Source organism: Bubalus kerabau, chromosome 18, assembly GCF_029407905.1.
Source record: "Bubalus kerabau isolate K-KA32 ecotype Philippines breed swamp buffalo chromosome 18, PCC_UOA_SB_1v2, whole genome shotgun sequence".
Lineage (NCBI taxonomy): Eukaryota > Metazoa > Chordata > Mammalia > Artiodactyla > Bovidae > Bubalus > Bubalus kerabau.
Window position 1 is genome coordinate 7,110,844 of NC_073641.1, and position 14,769 is coordinate 7,125,612.

The 14,769-nt window shown below is 48.8% G+C and overlaps 1 long non-coding RNA gene across 1 annotated transcript in view; it reads left to right on the plus strand.

The window, feature by feature from the left end:
- LOC129633033 (uncharacterized) overlaps positions 1-12,665 on the plus strand; it is a 97,693-nt gene extending 85,028 nt beyond the window's left edge. Inside the window, exons 2-4 of the long non-coding RNA XR_008704845.1 lie at positions 10,096-10,265; positions 12,194-12,343; positions 12,555-12,665. This is a non-coding gene — a long non-coding RNA (uncharacterized LOC129633033). The remainder of the gene's footprint in view (positions 1-10,095; positions 10,266-12,193; positions 12,344-12,554) is intronic.
- Positions 12,666-14,769: the final 2,104 nt, after the last annotated feature.

Below are 14,769 nucleotides of genomic sequence, written 5' to 3' on the forward strand. Positions count from 1 at the left end.
TGATGTGCTGACACCTCCGGCAGATATCATAGTGAGCACTGGTGCCATCTCGAGAGGATTCGAGTTTACCACTTTCCCCTCTGCAGCTCCCTCCCCACTCCCGCCCCAGAATGCAGGCTTTCCACATGCCTGCTGCTGACAGCAAAAAGGGAACCTGCTAAGGGTCACCTTTGCCCAGGGTCTGGCTGTGCCCCACCCCATTCCTCGAGGGTTTGGCCTTCAAAGGAGAGAGCAGATCCTCCCCCAGCAGCACATGCTGCTTCCCTATGTGATGTTGCTACGGCCCTGATAGAGGTGCCCTGTGGTTACAGCGCATTGGAGGGGCATCACATTTCATGCGTCCAGCCAGCTCAGACTTGGGGTCCATTCCAAATCTGTCGCTTTCCAGTTGTGGGACCTGGGCAAGCCACCTTGGTCTCTTCACCCTCAAAAGAGGGCTAATAGAGTGGCTGATCAGATAGTAGTTGATCCTTATTGATCGAAGTCTTTATTGATCAAGGACTTTGTTGCACTAGGCATGGTGCTAAGCTGTTCCTATGGATTCTTTAACTTGGTATTTACAAGATTCCCATTATGGACCCAATTTTACAGAAGAGTAAATGGGACTCAGAGAGGTTAGGAGGCTTGCCCAAGGTCACACAGCTGGCAAGACTAAAGTCTGCCAGACTGCAGGGCAGACCACCACAATTGACAGTCTCCTAGGTTTTCCTTTAACTGTGGAAGTGAAGTCGCTCAGTCGTGTCCGACTCTTTGCGACCCCATGGACTGTAGCCTACTAGGCTTCTCTGTCTGGAGTGGATTGTCATTTCCTTCTCCAGGGGATCTTCCCAACCCAGGGATCGAACCCAGGCCTCCCTCATTGTAGACAGACGCTTTACCGTCTGAGCCAACAGGGAAGTCCTGTGGTGAGGATCAAATGCTACTCAGATCAGTGTTCCTCCGGGCCTGGCTCAAGCTGCAGCCCCATTTGTATTAGTTCCTTTGCCCCAGGCTTACCTCCAGAGTTAAGAAAGCAGGTAAGTAGACTGTGGTAATGGGCACTGTAGCTCAGAGTTGGCAGGGAGCCTAGTGCTAGGCTCAGGGGGCTGGTGGCCCAAGGCAGAGGTCACTACCCAGGTCTTCAACACTGCTCTGAGTTAAAGAGCTGTTTTAGTTTTCTTGGGCTTGAACAATAGCCTGCAGTAATGGTATGATGGTTAGGAGTCTGGCCTCTGATACTCAATAGCCCTGGGCATGTTAACTCGCTGCTCTGAGTCTCTGTTTCCTCCTCCGCAGAGCAGGATGATGATAGTTCCTATTGTCCAAGGCAGTTGTGAGGCCCAATAAGATGGAGCATATAAAGCATTTAGTATTGTATCTGGTACTGAATAAGCATTCCATGGAGAAGAGTCTGTGTTATCCTACTCTGAAGACTTCAGATGAAAGGTAGAATAAGAATAGGAGATGAGGCTTCATGATGAAAGTATTTTAGGAAACAGACAAAAATCAAAGAAAGACACACCTAATTTTACACCCAGCAGACTTCCCTAGTCTTTCTGTCCTTCATTCTCAGTGTATCTATCTTGAACCTTCTTTGAAATATCTCTAACCTCTTCTCAAGTGAAGCAGGAAGTCTCATCCCCACCCCACCCCAAGGATGTAAGATTCTGAAGATGCTGCCGATGTCCAGCTTCTGCTGACAGAGTCAGTGCGTTACATCCCTGAGAGCACAGGCTGTCCTGTACTCTAAGTGCCCTGGTCAGAGTTTGCTGTGTGTTATGCTTAAGGCACATAATTAGTTGTGCCTTTTTCCTGAGGTCTTTTAAAGAAACCCTTAAATTCCCACAGATTCCATTTGAATCATATAAACAGTAAAATTCTTTTTGCATTAACCTTGATGGGGGGAATGAGTGGTTTACAGAAATGTCCAAGAAGCAGTCATTTCATGGGAGCTGAGTGCTGTCATGGGGCCCCACCAAGACTTCTGCCCAGGAGGGCAGCAGAATGATATTGCCTGTGGAAGGCAGACTTTGTTTATGACTGTCACAGTGTCCACATCCCCCTTCCTTGCTGACAGCACCTGATTTTGTTTAGAGCACCAGTGAACTCAGTTCCCAGTGAAACCCTCACGTTCTCAGACATCCTTGTATCTAGGGGAAGTCATGTAACATGTTTTTGGCAATGAAACATTTACACATGGAAGAACTTCAGGAGCTCTGTAAAAAAAAATGTGTACTTCTTTCTCCCTTATTTCTACTTTCAAAACAGACATGATGGATAGAGCCTTATCTGATGTCTTAAAAACAAGATGGAAAGGGGATGAGAATTATAGACATGGTGTTTCTGACAGCACTGAGCTGCTGATTTCTAGCCAAAATCTCCTCTCTCCAGTTGTATTTTGTGGGAAAGACAAACTGTCCTGGTAGAAGAATGATGGCAGTTGGGTTGACCAGATGACTGAATTGCTTTGGGGTGGATACCTGAAAGAGGACACTGTGTGGTAGAGAAACCCCTAGATACCAGAATTTCCATCCACCCTGGCCCTTCCCATCCTGCAGAGGGAAACATTTTCGGTCACTTTAGTTGAATTTTCTGTTACTTGCCGCCTAGTCCAATTCAGTTGGGCCTGACTCTTTGTGATTCCGTGGAATTCTCCAGGCCAGAATACTGGGGTGGGTAGCCTTTCCCTTCTCCAGGGGATCTTCCCAACCCAGGGATCGAATGCAGGTTTCCTGCATTGTAGGCGGATTCTTTACCAGCTGAGCCACCAGGGAAGCCCAAAGTATAAGCAGGGCTCCAGATAACCTTTGGAAACCCAGATAAGGAAAACTGGGAGGTAAATTTGGGGTTGCATTTTACTCTCCAACCGTGGTGTTACCACTTTCTGTGGTGGAATGCGTTAGTTGCTCAGTCATGTTCGACTCTTTTTTGACCCCATGGACTGTAGCCCACCAGGCTGCTCCTCTGTCCATAGGATTCTCCAAGCATGAATACAGGAGTGTGTAGCCATTCCCTTCTCCAGGGGATCTTTCAGACCCTGGGATCAAACCTGACTCTCCAGCACTGGAGGCAGATTCTTTACTGTCTGAGCCACTGGGGAGGCCCACTCTTTATGGTTAGAACTTGGCTGAATCCTTGTGGCTAAACCCTTGGAGAGAAGCTGAGTATGGTCAGAAAATCTAGATCAGGAATTCTAACTGTGTGACAGACCAGAGAACCGGAGAGGGTCCCTGGGTCAGAAACCCATAGGCATTCAGAGGGTGTTCTCTCAGAGAGCACCCTGAGCCTCAGCCCAACCCCACCTCATTCCCCCCACACCCACTGCTGAGTTCCTATTCAGCTTTGTCAAATTACTCACCAGTTCCTAGGCTTTTCGTGCCTTGGTTGATCCCTTTCCTTGCTCTAAATTTCCTGTCATCTCTTCCACACCCCATTATGGCTTGCCTTTCAAGGGCCCAGCTGATAACCTCTTCTGTCGAGTCCTTCTGACCACCCGCATATCCCCACGCCTTTCCACTTACACAGAATGCACTGGTCCTTCTGCTGGGTCATCTCAGCATGACATTCTAACTTCTTTCCCAGCCCTTGCTCCTCCAAGTGCCTGTCCCTTGGCATCAGACTAGGCACTTTCCACAGAACACTACAATTCACCCTGGATATATTTATGTTACCTGCCAGAGTCTGATTTCTTTGAGGGCAGGATCCATTTATTCTAACAGTTTATATTTGTTTTTCGAGCCTAGAATATTTGCATGGAAGACAGCAACCAGTATTTGGGTGTTCAAATCTGGTGCTTCCTAAAGTGTTGCTTTGAAACATCAATTTCCAGGATGTCCTTAGGAATTTCACACCACAGTTAAATAAGTGTGAAGAATGCCAGACTGTATGAGATTTCTCAAAGCCTTAACCACACGTGAATCACCAAGAGGAAGGTTGAGTATACAAGGTTTCTCCAGTGCATTTGACCATGGATCTTTTTCTCATGGAGAATCTTAAGGGACTAAAATGTTGAGGAATGCATTTTGGAAACCCTAAAACAAGCAACTCTTTTGTTTTAAGAGGGAAACATAACCCAGTGCCTTTTGTAAGATCTACCAGCTGGTTGGAGGTGTAGAGGAGACCTATGATTGAAAGCCTTTGAAGGCATACCATGGGTGACCTCGGGGGTTGCCAGACAGACCGGCAGTGAACTGAGGCTGAAAAGACAGAACTTTGAGGGATCAGAAAGACCTGACCTCCAATCCAGGTTTTCTGCTTCCTACTTGAGTAACCACAGGCAAACACTCTGAACTCTCAGTCTCAGATTTCTAATCTTGAATATGTAGCCAGTACTGCCTGTCTGCCATGGTGTTTGAGATGTCTGAAGGGTCTACTCTGTAATAAAAGCTCAACAAGTAGTGGCTGTGGAAGCCAACAGCATTCTCCAGCCTTCTCGGGATGTGAGGAAAGAGTCTGCAGATAACTGGAGGTAACTGTTGAAGAAAAAAGTCAGCAGCACCTTGGGTGTATGCACCAATGATACATAGAGATGCAGCCAGGAACATGCTCCCTAGGCGAGAGGCAGGAGCCCTCCGACCCAATATTACCAGCAGGGCAATAGCCCAATTCATTCTGGAATCCTCCTCCCTGAACCTGGGGACTGATGCATCCTAAAACTCTTCAGTCCTTGAAACCAACTTCCTTCCCCATCCTGGTGGCCATCTTCCCAGGATCCCCACCCCCAGAGTGGGCAGCAGTGCAGCCGGACCCACACATTCCTCCTCAGTCTGCCACGATCTGACTTCTCGCGCATCTCTTTGCCTCTTTCCTCCACTCTCTCTGTCACTCTGCTTTGGTGACATTGACCCTCTGCCACTTCCTGGTATCCTCAGGCTCCTCCCTCCCACCCCCAGGCCTTTGCTCATGCTCTTCCCTCTGTCTGGAAGCCTTCTCTTCTCTCTGCTGGTCTACCTCTTCATCTCAAACATCAGTACCTTAAGAGAAGCCTTCCTCCAGATTCTGCCATGACTAGTCCCTACACTGTCACCCATTCACACCCTTTCTTCTGCTTTGTCTTCATACTGAACATTATTCACGATTACATACTTACATGATTAAAAATGTCTATCTCCCATTGCAGAAGCCAGTGTCATAGGATTTGCTTTGCTGATCATTGTGCCCCTGGGACTAAGCAGAGTGGGCCACAGATGCTCATGAAATATTAGGTGAATTGACTGATGAATGATATGTTGTCTAGACAACATTTGTGGTTTGTCTGTAGGGGTCCCTGGATCTCCCTGGTGGCTCAGACAGTAAAGAATTCACCTTCAATGTGGGAAACCTGGGTTTGATCCCTGGGTTGGGAAGATCCCCTGGAGGAGAGCATGGCAACCCACTCTAGTATTCTTGCCTGGAGAATCCCCTTGGACAGAGGAGCCTGGTGGGCTACAGTCCCTGGGATCGCAGAGTCAGACACCACTGAGCAACTAAGCACAGCACAGTGGGTCTCACACTTTTCTGAATGCGATTGTTTCCTTTATGGATCTGGGAGGGGTAGGCTGGGGGGTTTGCCAAACATACTTCTTTTAGGAAAAGACTCGTGTTTGAGCCTTGGTGTGTGAATGGCCAGGCAGGGGAGCACTGCAGGAAACGTGCCACCAGTGGGACCCCAGCTCTGACACCCTACAAATTACCCATTCTGGAATCCTGGGAGAAAACTCTTCCAACCTTCAGTAGAGCATTTTCTGAATATCTGACTGCAAATTTTGGAAGAACTCTTGCCTTCTATTTTGAATAAGTCATTGGGAAGCTCAAGCTGAAATTGTGTCCACCTCTTACAGTCCAGGGGCAGCTGAAGGCTTGTAGTTTGCATGGCAAACACACTCAGGATTCATTTTCCTTTCCTACCCTCACTTCCTTCGGTTCTAATTTCTTACTGTATTCATTTTGTATCCTGAGGCATGTATGCAACAGCCTGCCATGTCAAATCCTTTCTTCAGTGATTTGGGTGTTGTTTTAAAATTGAGATGAAAGTTGTTTCATCAAAAAATTAACCATTTTGAAGAATACAATTCAGTGGCATTTTAGCATGCTCACAGTGCTGTGCAGCCACCACCTCTATCTAATTTAAAAACATTTTCATCGCTCCCAAAGAAAGCCCCGTAGCCTTTAAGCAGTCACTCCTTAACCCCCTTCTCTCTGTGCATGCGTGCTAAGTCACTCCTTGGTATCTGACTCTTTGTGACCCTCTCTTCATGGGATTCTCCAGGCAAGAATGCTGGAGTGGGTTGCCATGGGGATCTTCTAGACCCCGGGATCAAACCCACGTTTCCTTCGGCTCCTGCATTGCAGGCAGATTCTTTACCGCTGGGCTACCAGGGAAGCCCGAGCTTCTCTCCTGCTCTCGGTAATTACCAGCCTGCTTTATGTCTCTCTGGGTTTGCCTGTTGTGGATACTCCGCATAAATGGAGTCGTCCAGGATGTGACCGTGTGCTTTTGGCTTCTCCCACTTGGCATAGTGTTGCAAGGTTCATCCGTGTTGTCAAACTTATCAGTACTTGGTTTCTTTTTATAGTTTGTTTAGGTGGTTTGATTAGCAATGTGAGTCAGCAGAGCCTGGGAGCATTTAGTTGCCTCTAACATGAGAGAGGAGCAAAAGTCTCTCTAGAGGTCTCTGTAGAGTTCACAATAGGAATTCCCACCCAGAAAACCAATGTACTATGGATAGTGCAATAGTACATTCCAGAGGTCTCGGGACCCGAGCGTGAGCTGCTACTCTCCAGAGATGTCCTCCCAGAATAGACAGAGGTGTCAGTCCACATTAAAATAACCTTGGCAGAAACCGTCATGCCAGAAAGATAGCCACAGACATAAGCGCCAAGGTACATGGTGGCAGGACAGGGGATTCTAAATTAAGTCTTGGGCTGTGAGTTATATTGACTTGGGTCTGACCAGTCAGTTCTGCCCCTTTTGGGTGCATGTCCCTGGTTTGGCAAGTGGTGGGTGAGAAGGGCCTTGGGAAGGCCAAGAGGGAAATGCTGCCCAGAAGTGTGGTATGGTTTCCAGCACCAAGGCACTCCATCCAGGCCAGAAATGAATTGACAGGAGAGAAATAAAGGGAGGCAAATAGAGTTCAGCTTCTTGTATGGGACTTAGAAAAGCAAATTAATGGCTGTTCAGCTATTGGAAAGGGATTCCGTTGATGGATTGATTGATTATTGACTTTGGCGATAATCAGAGAGATGTCAGGAAGTGAAAGTGTTAGTTGCCCAGTTGTGTCCAACTCTTCACAACCTTATGGACTGTAGCCCACCAGGCTCCTCTGTCCATGGAATTCTCCAGGCAAGAATACTGGAATGGGTAGCTGTTTCCTTCTCCAGGGGATCTTCCTGACCCAGGGACTGAACCCTGGTCTCCTGTATTGCAGGCAGATTCTTTACTGTCTGAGCCACCAGAGAGATGTCAGGGGACTCAGACAAAAATAACTTCAAACACCACTGGAGCCCAACTGAATTTCCTTCTATGATGTATCATGAGATTCTTCCTGGTTTTGACTCTCATAACAATATGAAATGATGGTTTGGGCATTTGAGGAATGCTTAGGACTAAGGTGAACCCAAGAATAGATTCCAATCATGTCATCTCTGTTTATGTAAACTTGGGTACATTTCTGCTCTGACCCTTAGTCTTCCCATCTGTAAAATGGAATGCTACAGCATGGTAGTCTCAAAGAACCACTGTGTGGAGTAAAACTGGTAATGCAGGGGAGCTGCCAGCATCATAGGTGTTCCTCAGTGGTCTGTTCTTTTCTTCTTTCTTCGTCTCCTAAATTCCAAGGGAAAAACCAGATTTTAGGTGAGCACAGCTATGAGTGATGCTAGGTGAGACCTCAGGGTGGGATGCGGTGAGAGAGTGGAGGTACAGGACAGGTGAACGCCTTCTAGATGAGAAGATGTCAAGACCTCAAGTTGCGAGAGACAGAGTAAATCTATGTGAGAAGCAATTTCAGAATAACCCTAAACAGTGGCTAACAAATGCGAAGGGGCCTGTGCCATCCTTGACAGTCAGTTGGTGCTCTTTTCTCTGAAGAGCCTCATCCAAAGCCTTGATGGGTGGATGCCAACCCCAAAGGCTCTCCATCCTAGCTCTGACGTGTCATGTCAAAATGATCTATTTGTGGGCCTAGGCTTTCTGTCCTCCAACCTACTGTGAAAACTGCCTGGCACATAAACATTTTTCTAATGTTGCAAATTAGCATTTAAGGTACTGACTATATGAGAGGGCCTGTGCTAAGTTCTTTGTACGGAGTATCTCCTTTTTGCATTACAACATCCCTAGAAAGTAGTCACTGTCTTCTCCCAGACTAACAGAGGAGGGACAGAAGACCCATAGGCAGAATATACTTGCCCAAGTCACAAGGGTAGCAAGTGGCAGAATTGCGCTTGGACTTAAGAAACTGGACCGCAGAGTTCCTGCTTGGTGTATTTCAGACCCACTGGCACATTGGCTTTCATCATTCCCACCTCCGGGCTGCAGCAGGAAGGGAAGCAGAAGTCCTGGGGGCCTGGCTGCTGCAGAGGAAGGCTCCAAGGAGACGCTGTGGCACGGCTGGGCGCGTTTGCCCTGAAGGCGTGGGTGATCACAGGGGAAAAGGAGATCAAGGACTTCCTAGGGGCAGCAAGTTGTCATAAGCATTGAGGACAGTGGAAGTGAGCAGCAGAAGCAGGAACACCAAGGAAGGGTTGTGGATGGGAGACAGCAGCCCCACAGAAACATCACCACATCCCACAAGCTGGGGAACACTGGCTGTGCAGACTCAGCAGCTAAGATGTGGGCGTGATGGGGAAGAGGAGAGTCACCGCGGGTTACTTAGAAAGCTCGAGAGCAGGGTGCTTGGGAGGGCAGGTCATCTCTTGGAGCCACATGGGGATTTGAGAGCTGGCTCAGCCACTTAGGAGATACACCACTGAGAAAGTCACCTTTCCTCTCCGGGCTGTAGATTTCTCACCTATAACCTAAGGAGGATAATAGTAGCTACCTGATCAGATTATCCCTGGGATTAGGGAGAATGCTTGCAACATAATAAGCATGATGCTTCCCCCATAGATAGAAGTGTTTATTACTAGCAGTAGCCATGAGTGGTATTCATATATGTGTCACTCTTGGCATAGTATTAGTATAAACCCAGGTTTCCTTCAGATGACCTTGCCAATTTTAGCAAAAATTGAGTGCCCCCTTCTTTAGTTAAAACTTTGGAGTCAGCCTTAGAATGGAGGGTGAAGAAAGTTGGTGTGTGGGTGTGGGTAGTTTCAAACATGGCAGAAGAATATGATAATGCTGTAGAGTAGGTCTGTACCAAGTGTCGCATGGGCCTCAATGAGGGGATTCTCCACTCTTCTGAGGCAGGAGAAGGATGTGACATGTGCATGGGCTCTTGGCAGATGGTATGAAGTTAGTGGGTAAAGGAGAGAGGCAGAGTCTTGGTGGAGCTTACCAGGTTCAAAGAGCAAGGTCAGAGTCAGTGGAGGCAGGGAGCTTGGAGGATGTGGCAGGACGTGTGGCTGTAAACGTGGGCCCTTTCCCACCTCCAGCCCAAACCAGGATCTGGCTTGCCACCCCACGTCTCCTTGGACTATCTGCTCCATCCTCCACCCTTCCTGTGGTGCCACACGGGTGGCTCTGCGCTCAAACCTGCACGTATTCCTGGCTGTGGGTCTGTCCCCGGGCCCTGGGGAGGGAGGAGCACACAGGTGAGTGAGGTGGGAAGGAGCCAGAAGCTGAGCAAGGCCCCGGGGGAGGGAGCCTGGAAGACAGTGCTCTTTGAGCTCCCAGACCTTGGAGGACCCACGTAGCCTCCGCTGTGAGCCCTGCCAGGGTGACCTCCAGCTGTCTGCAACGTCTCCGTGGCAGCGGGCCACGGAAATGGAGGGTGGAGCTCGTCCTTGGCGAGGCCCGCCAAGGTCTGGTACGTTTCACCATTTCCCTTGGAGGCCTCCCTGGGTGTGCTGTCGGTCACAGGCAAAGATGTCCATGGGGCCCCCATCGCCTCTGACTTGTTTTCCCAAAAGTGCGGCTGGGTTTGCTCAGTACCATCTGCACTGTCTCACCGGCCACCCCACCCGCCCATCTGTTTACAGGCTGTCAGACAGCTGGCTGGGTGAGGGGGACACTCTGTGACCACGGAATGCACAACGCTGGCCGCTGCCAACGCAAGGACCCTGGGGTCTTCACCTCGCTCGCCCCAGGATCCCAGATGAGAGACGGGCCCTATCCACTCAGAGCTGGGCCTGTGCTGACAGCAATGACGGTAATAATACCAGTGCTGGAGGGTTTCCCAGGTAGCAGGTACTGAACAGACATCTCATCTCATCCTTGCAGCAGTCCTGCGGGGCGGGTGGCGCGGGAGGAGCTCAGTTCCCCCTCGGGTATTAGCTCGTTCTTCCTCATGAGGAATCGGAGGCTCCATGAGGTCATGTTTGGGACTTCCCTGGTGGTCCAGTGGTTAAGACCTCGCCTTCCACTGCAGAGGGTGTGGGCTCGATTCCTGGTCGGGGAGATTGGATCCCACATGCCTCGCTGCCAACAAAGCCAAAACATAAGACAGAAACAATATTGTAACAAATTCAGTTAAGACTTTAAAAATGGGCCTTGTGAAAAAAAAATCTTTAATTAAAAAAAAAAAGTGCAAGTTGCCCCAAAGTCCACAGCTGAGTGAGGGAGCCGGAAGTGAGCCCTGGAAAGCACCCCATCCCCTAAGCAGGGAGGAGTCTCCTCTTCCTCCTCACTTCCTGCCACAGGGCCCTCTGAGTCCTGAGCTACCTGCCCTGCTCTTACACCCACAGCATGACCACAGGGCCCTGGTGGCCACTCCCGATGCCCCATCTGCTTTCCAGCCCCTCACCCTTCACCCCTTGGTTTTCCCCACCAGGGTCTCTGGGAGTATCTCAGAGGCCCCGGCCCTGTTTCCACAAGGACGGTTTTCTCTTGCTGGCATTTCTGGTGGCTAGCACTGCAGAGCTGATGATGACACTTGATTCTAAAGCTACCAGTTCATTGTGAAAGATGCCAAGAATACAAAAGCACATAGAGTCAAACTGTCCTTCCCCTCTCGTGTGTCCTCCATCCCCAGATTTCCCAGAGCAGCCACTGTGCTTGCTGTGAGTCCGAACATGTGTCTATGCCTATGAAAAGATAGAGGTAATTTACACAACAGGATCAGACTACACTCCATTTGCCTCCCTCTCCCCCAGCCCTCTCCTCTCTATCTTTCTGTGCCCTATTCCGTGTCTGGGAGGCTGCTGGGCAGTGCCCTGGCTCCTGTGGGGTGGGTTTGGGGTGGGTTGGCCAGTGGAAGGCCCTGACAGGAGATGGAAAGACGGGATGAGAAGGAGGCCTAGGTATTTCCTCTCTTCTCCTCCCCTCCTGCTCCTGCTCTGCCCCCCTGTGGTTCTCAAAGTGGCTGGACTCCCTGACGCCACCAGCTATGTTGGCCTTTCTTGAAAGCCCAGCTCTCTCCGGGCTCAGTCATTTTGGGCCTCCCCTTGTTCCTTGAGGTCCAGACAGGAAAGTGACTTCCTGCTGGCCCTGCCTCTTGGGCACTTCGCAACCTCTGCTGGTTCTCTTACCCTTGCCCAGCACCACACCTGTCCCCTTCATGACATCACCTTCACACTTTTGTGCCCTTTGCAACGTGCCCTCTGCTTGCTGATGGAGCCCTGTGACTCCTGTGCCGTTCAGGAACTTCTCTGCCCCTTGGCACTATATCGTGAGCAGCTTTTCAATATCTACTTACATATATATTCTTTTAAAAATTATTTGTCTGGTGCTTAGGCTCTTTGTTGCGGCATGCAGACTTCTCTCTAGTTGTAATCCGTGAGCCCCAGAGTGTGTGTGCTCGGTATTTGCAGCATGTGGCCTTAGCTGCCCCTCGGCATGTGGGATCTTAGTTCCCTGACCAGGGATCAAACCAAGTCCCCTGCACTGGAAGGCAGATTCTCCACCACTGGACCACCCAGGAAGTCCCTACGTATCTGTTCTTAAAGCGTGCCTGGTGCCTCTTCCTGCGAAGATTATAATCTAGATGTTGAGATCAAAAATGAACAGTGGCCAGCTAATGAGATGCACGTGTTGGTAAAGGAAGTGGCGGAGAGGACTGTGGGGGACATGAGTCAGTTGTCATGACACAGACCAACGGAGCAGCCTGCTGACTGGTCCCTGTTATCCCATTGACCACAGTTTCCTCCACGTCCCATTGATGGACTCTTTGGTCTCATCCACAACTTCACTCCTCCAAACAAAGCTGCAGGCTTCTGGCATCTACATCTTTGTGCCTTTGTCCTAACACAGTTGGAAAGGATTTCCTGGATGTGGGACTGTTGAAAACAGGTGAGGATGAATTTAAAATTTGATAGATTTAATTAATGATAATGAAGGAGCACCTCTTCCCAGGGAGGCCCGTGCAAGATGAAGTCACAACATATTTGCCCTCTAGGGAACTGGTGGAAGGCTTGGGAGGGGGAGGGCTTCATAAGAGCTGAGTCCCTCCAGCCTTCGTTGAACTAAAGCCCCATCACAGAATTTCTCCTTTTATTTAAAGTGGTAGGACTTCCCTGTGGTCCAGTGGTTAAGGATCTGCCTGCTAATGCAGGGGACATAGGTTTGATACCTGGTCATGCTGCGGGGCCACCAAGCCTGTGCGCCCCAACTACTGAAGTCCCAGCTCATACAGCCTGTGCTTGGCAGCAAGAGAAACACTGCAACGAGGAGCCCATGCACCGCAACTAGAGGGCAATCCCTGCGCTCCACAACTAGAGAAAGCCCTCGCCCTGCAACCAAGACCCAACCCAACCAAGCCAAAAGTAAATCAATAAAATTTTAATATTTTTTAAAAATAAAATAAAGTGGCAATAACGTGATTGACCCACCACCACCTCCCCTGCCCTCTATGACCATCTTTCTTCCAAGGAACCTTGGAGCCAATAAAAGAATGTTACAATCAAATAACACAGATATTTTTTAAAAAATGAGAATCTAAGAGAAAAGCCTGGAAGCAATTACTGCTTCAGCCTTTTTGGTGCCTCAGTTTGAGTCGATAGTTAAAGAGCACCTAGTTTGTGCTCGCTCTGGGCTGGTGCTGGGAAACATGAATGGATACAATGCGGGCTTACTGTGCCCTGAGGAGTTTGCAGTCTGGGAAGAGGAGATGGAGAGTTAAAACAGTGCTTTCCAGCTCTATCAGGGGACCTGTCACCTCAGCATCATCTCAGAGCTTTGCAACAACACAGATCTCATAGACCCACCCTGGGGGGTTTCCTCTCAGCAGGTTGAGGTGGGGTCCAGGACTCCTACGATGACTGATGTTCAGGGCAGGGTGTGAGCTGCAGCTATGACATATCTTCATGGGCAAGTGATGTGGTCACTTGTATAATGGAGAGAAGGCAGAGCTACATGGCCCCAGGGCCAAGCTTGGTATTTTGTGTGACCTAGAGTTTGGGCTTGTGCATTTCAAAAAATTAAATTAGTTTCCAGCCTCTAAAAATCAGGAGATCTCTCCTTAAAATCTGGATGTCAACTGTTTGAAAATTCTAACAACTTGGCTACTACACTTGGCCTCTTAGATGGATATCTGTCCCCCAGTGTCATGGTCCCTGGCCCTCCCTAGGGCCTGTTTCTTAACGTCATCAGTTGCTATCTTGTCATTCAGTTCAGTCCAGTTGCTCAGTCGTGTCCAATTCTTTGTGACCCCATGGACTGCAGCACGCCAGGCTTCCCTGTCCATCACTAGCTCCTAGAGCTTGCTCAAACTCATGTCCATTGAGTCAGTGATACCATCCAACCATCTCATCCTCTGTTATCCTTTCTCCTCCTGCCCTCAATCTTTCCCAGCATCAGAGTCTTTTCCAATGAGTCAGTTCTTTGCATCAGGCAGCCAAAGGATTGGAGTTTCAGCTTCAGCATCAGTCCTTCCAAAGAACACCCAGAACTGATCTCCTTTAGAATGGACTGGTTGGATGTCCTTGCAGTCCAAGGGACTCTCAAGAGTCTTCTCCAACACCACAGTTCAAAGGCATCAATGCTTTGGTGCTCAGCTTTCTTTATAGTCCAACTCTCACATCCATACATGACCACTGGAAAAACCATAGCTTTGACTAGACGGACCTTTGTTGCCAAAGTAATGTCTCTGCTTTTTAATATGCTGTCTAGGTTGGTCATAGCTTTTCTTCCAAGGAGCAAGTGTCTTTTAATTTCATGGCTGCAGTCATGATCTGCAGTGATTTTGGAGCCCCCCAAAATAAAGCCTGTCACTGTTTCCATTATTTCCCCATCTATTTGCCATGAACTGATGTGTTCATTGGAGGAACACTACTCTTCTTCAAATAGTAGAAATGAAGGAAAATGATATACTTTTGTCCTCTTAGAGGAATCAAAAGTTGAAGGATATAAGACAGACTCAGATATCTACATGTATGTGTGTGTGTGTGTGTGTGTGTGTTTTACACTTGATCTTAGCCGAAAGGCTGAGAAACAATGTGTGTGTGCTTTAAATGAGTGACAGTGTATTTCTTTATGAAACAGTTCAATCGGGCACATCAAATGTGTCAAAGGTATATGAGCCCAACTCATTTTTCTCGTTGTTACTTCCAGCCTCATCCCTGTGCACCAAGGCCAGGAACACTGGATGGGGAAATGGAGGGCAAGACATGGACTCCGCCAGCCCCTTCGGCCATTAACTCACGGTGTCACCTTGGGCACAGTTTTAATTCAGTGGTTGCTAACTGGGGAAGATTTTGCCCTCCCTCCCAAGAGACAGT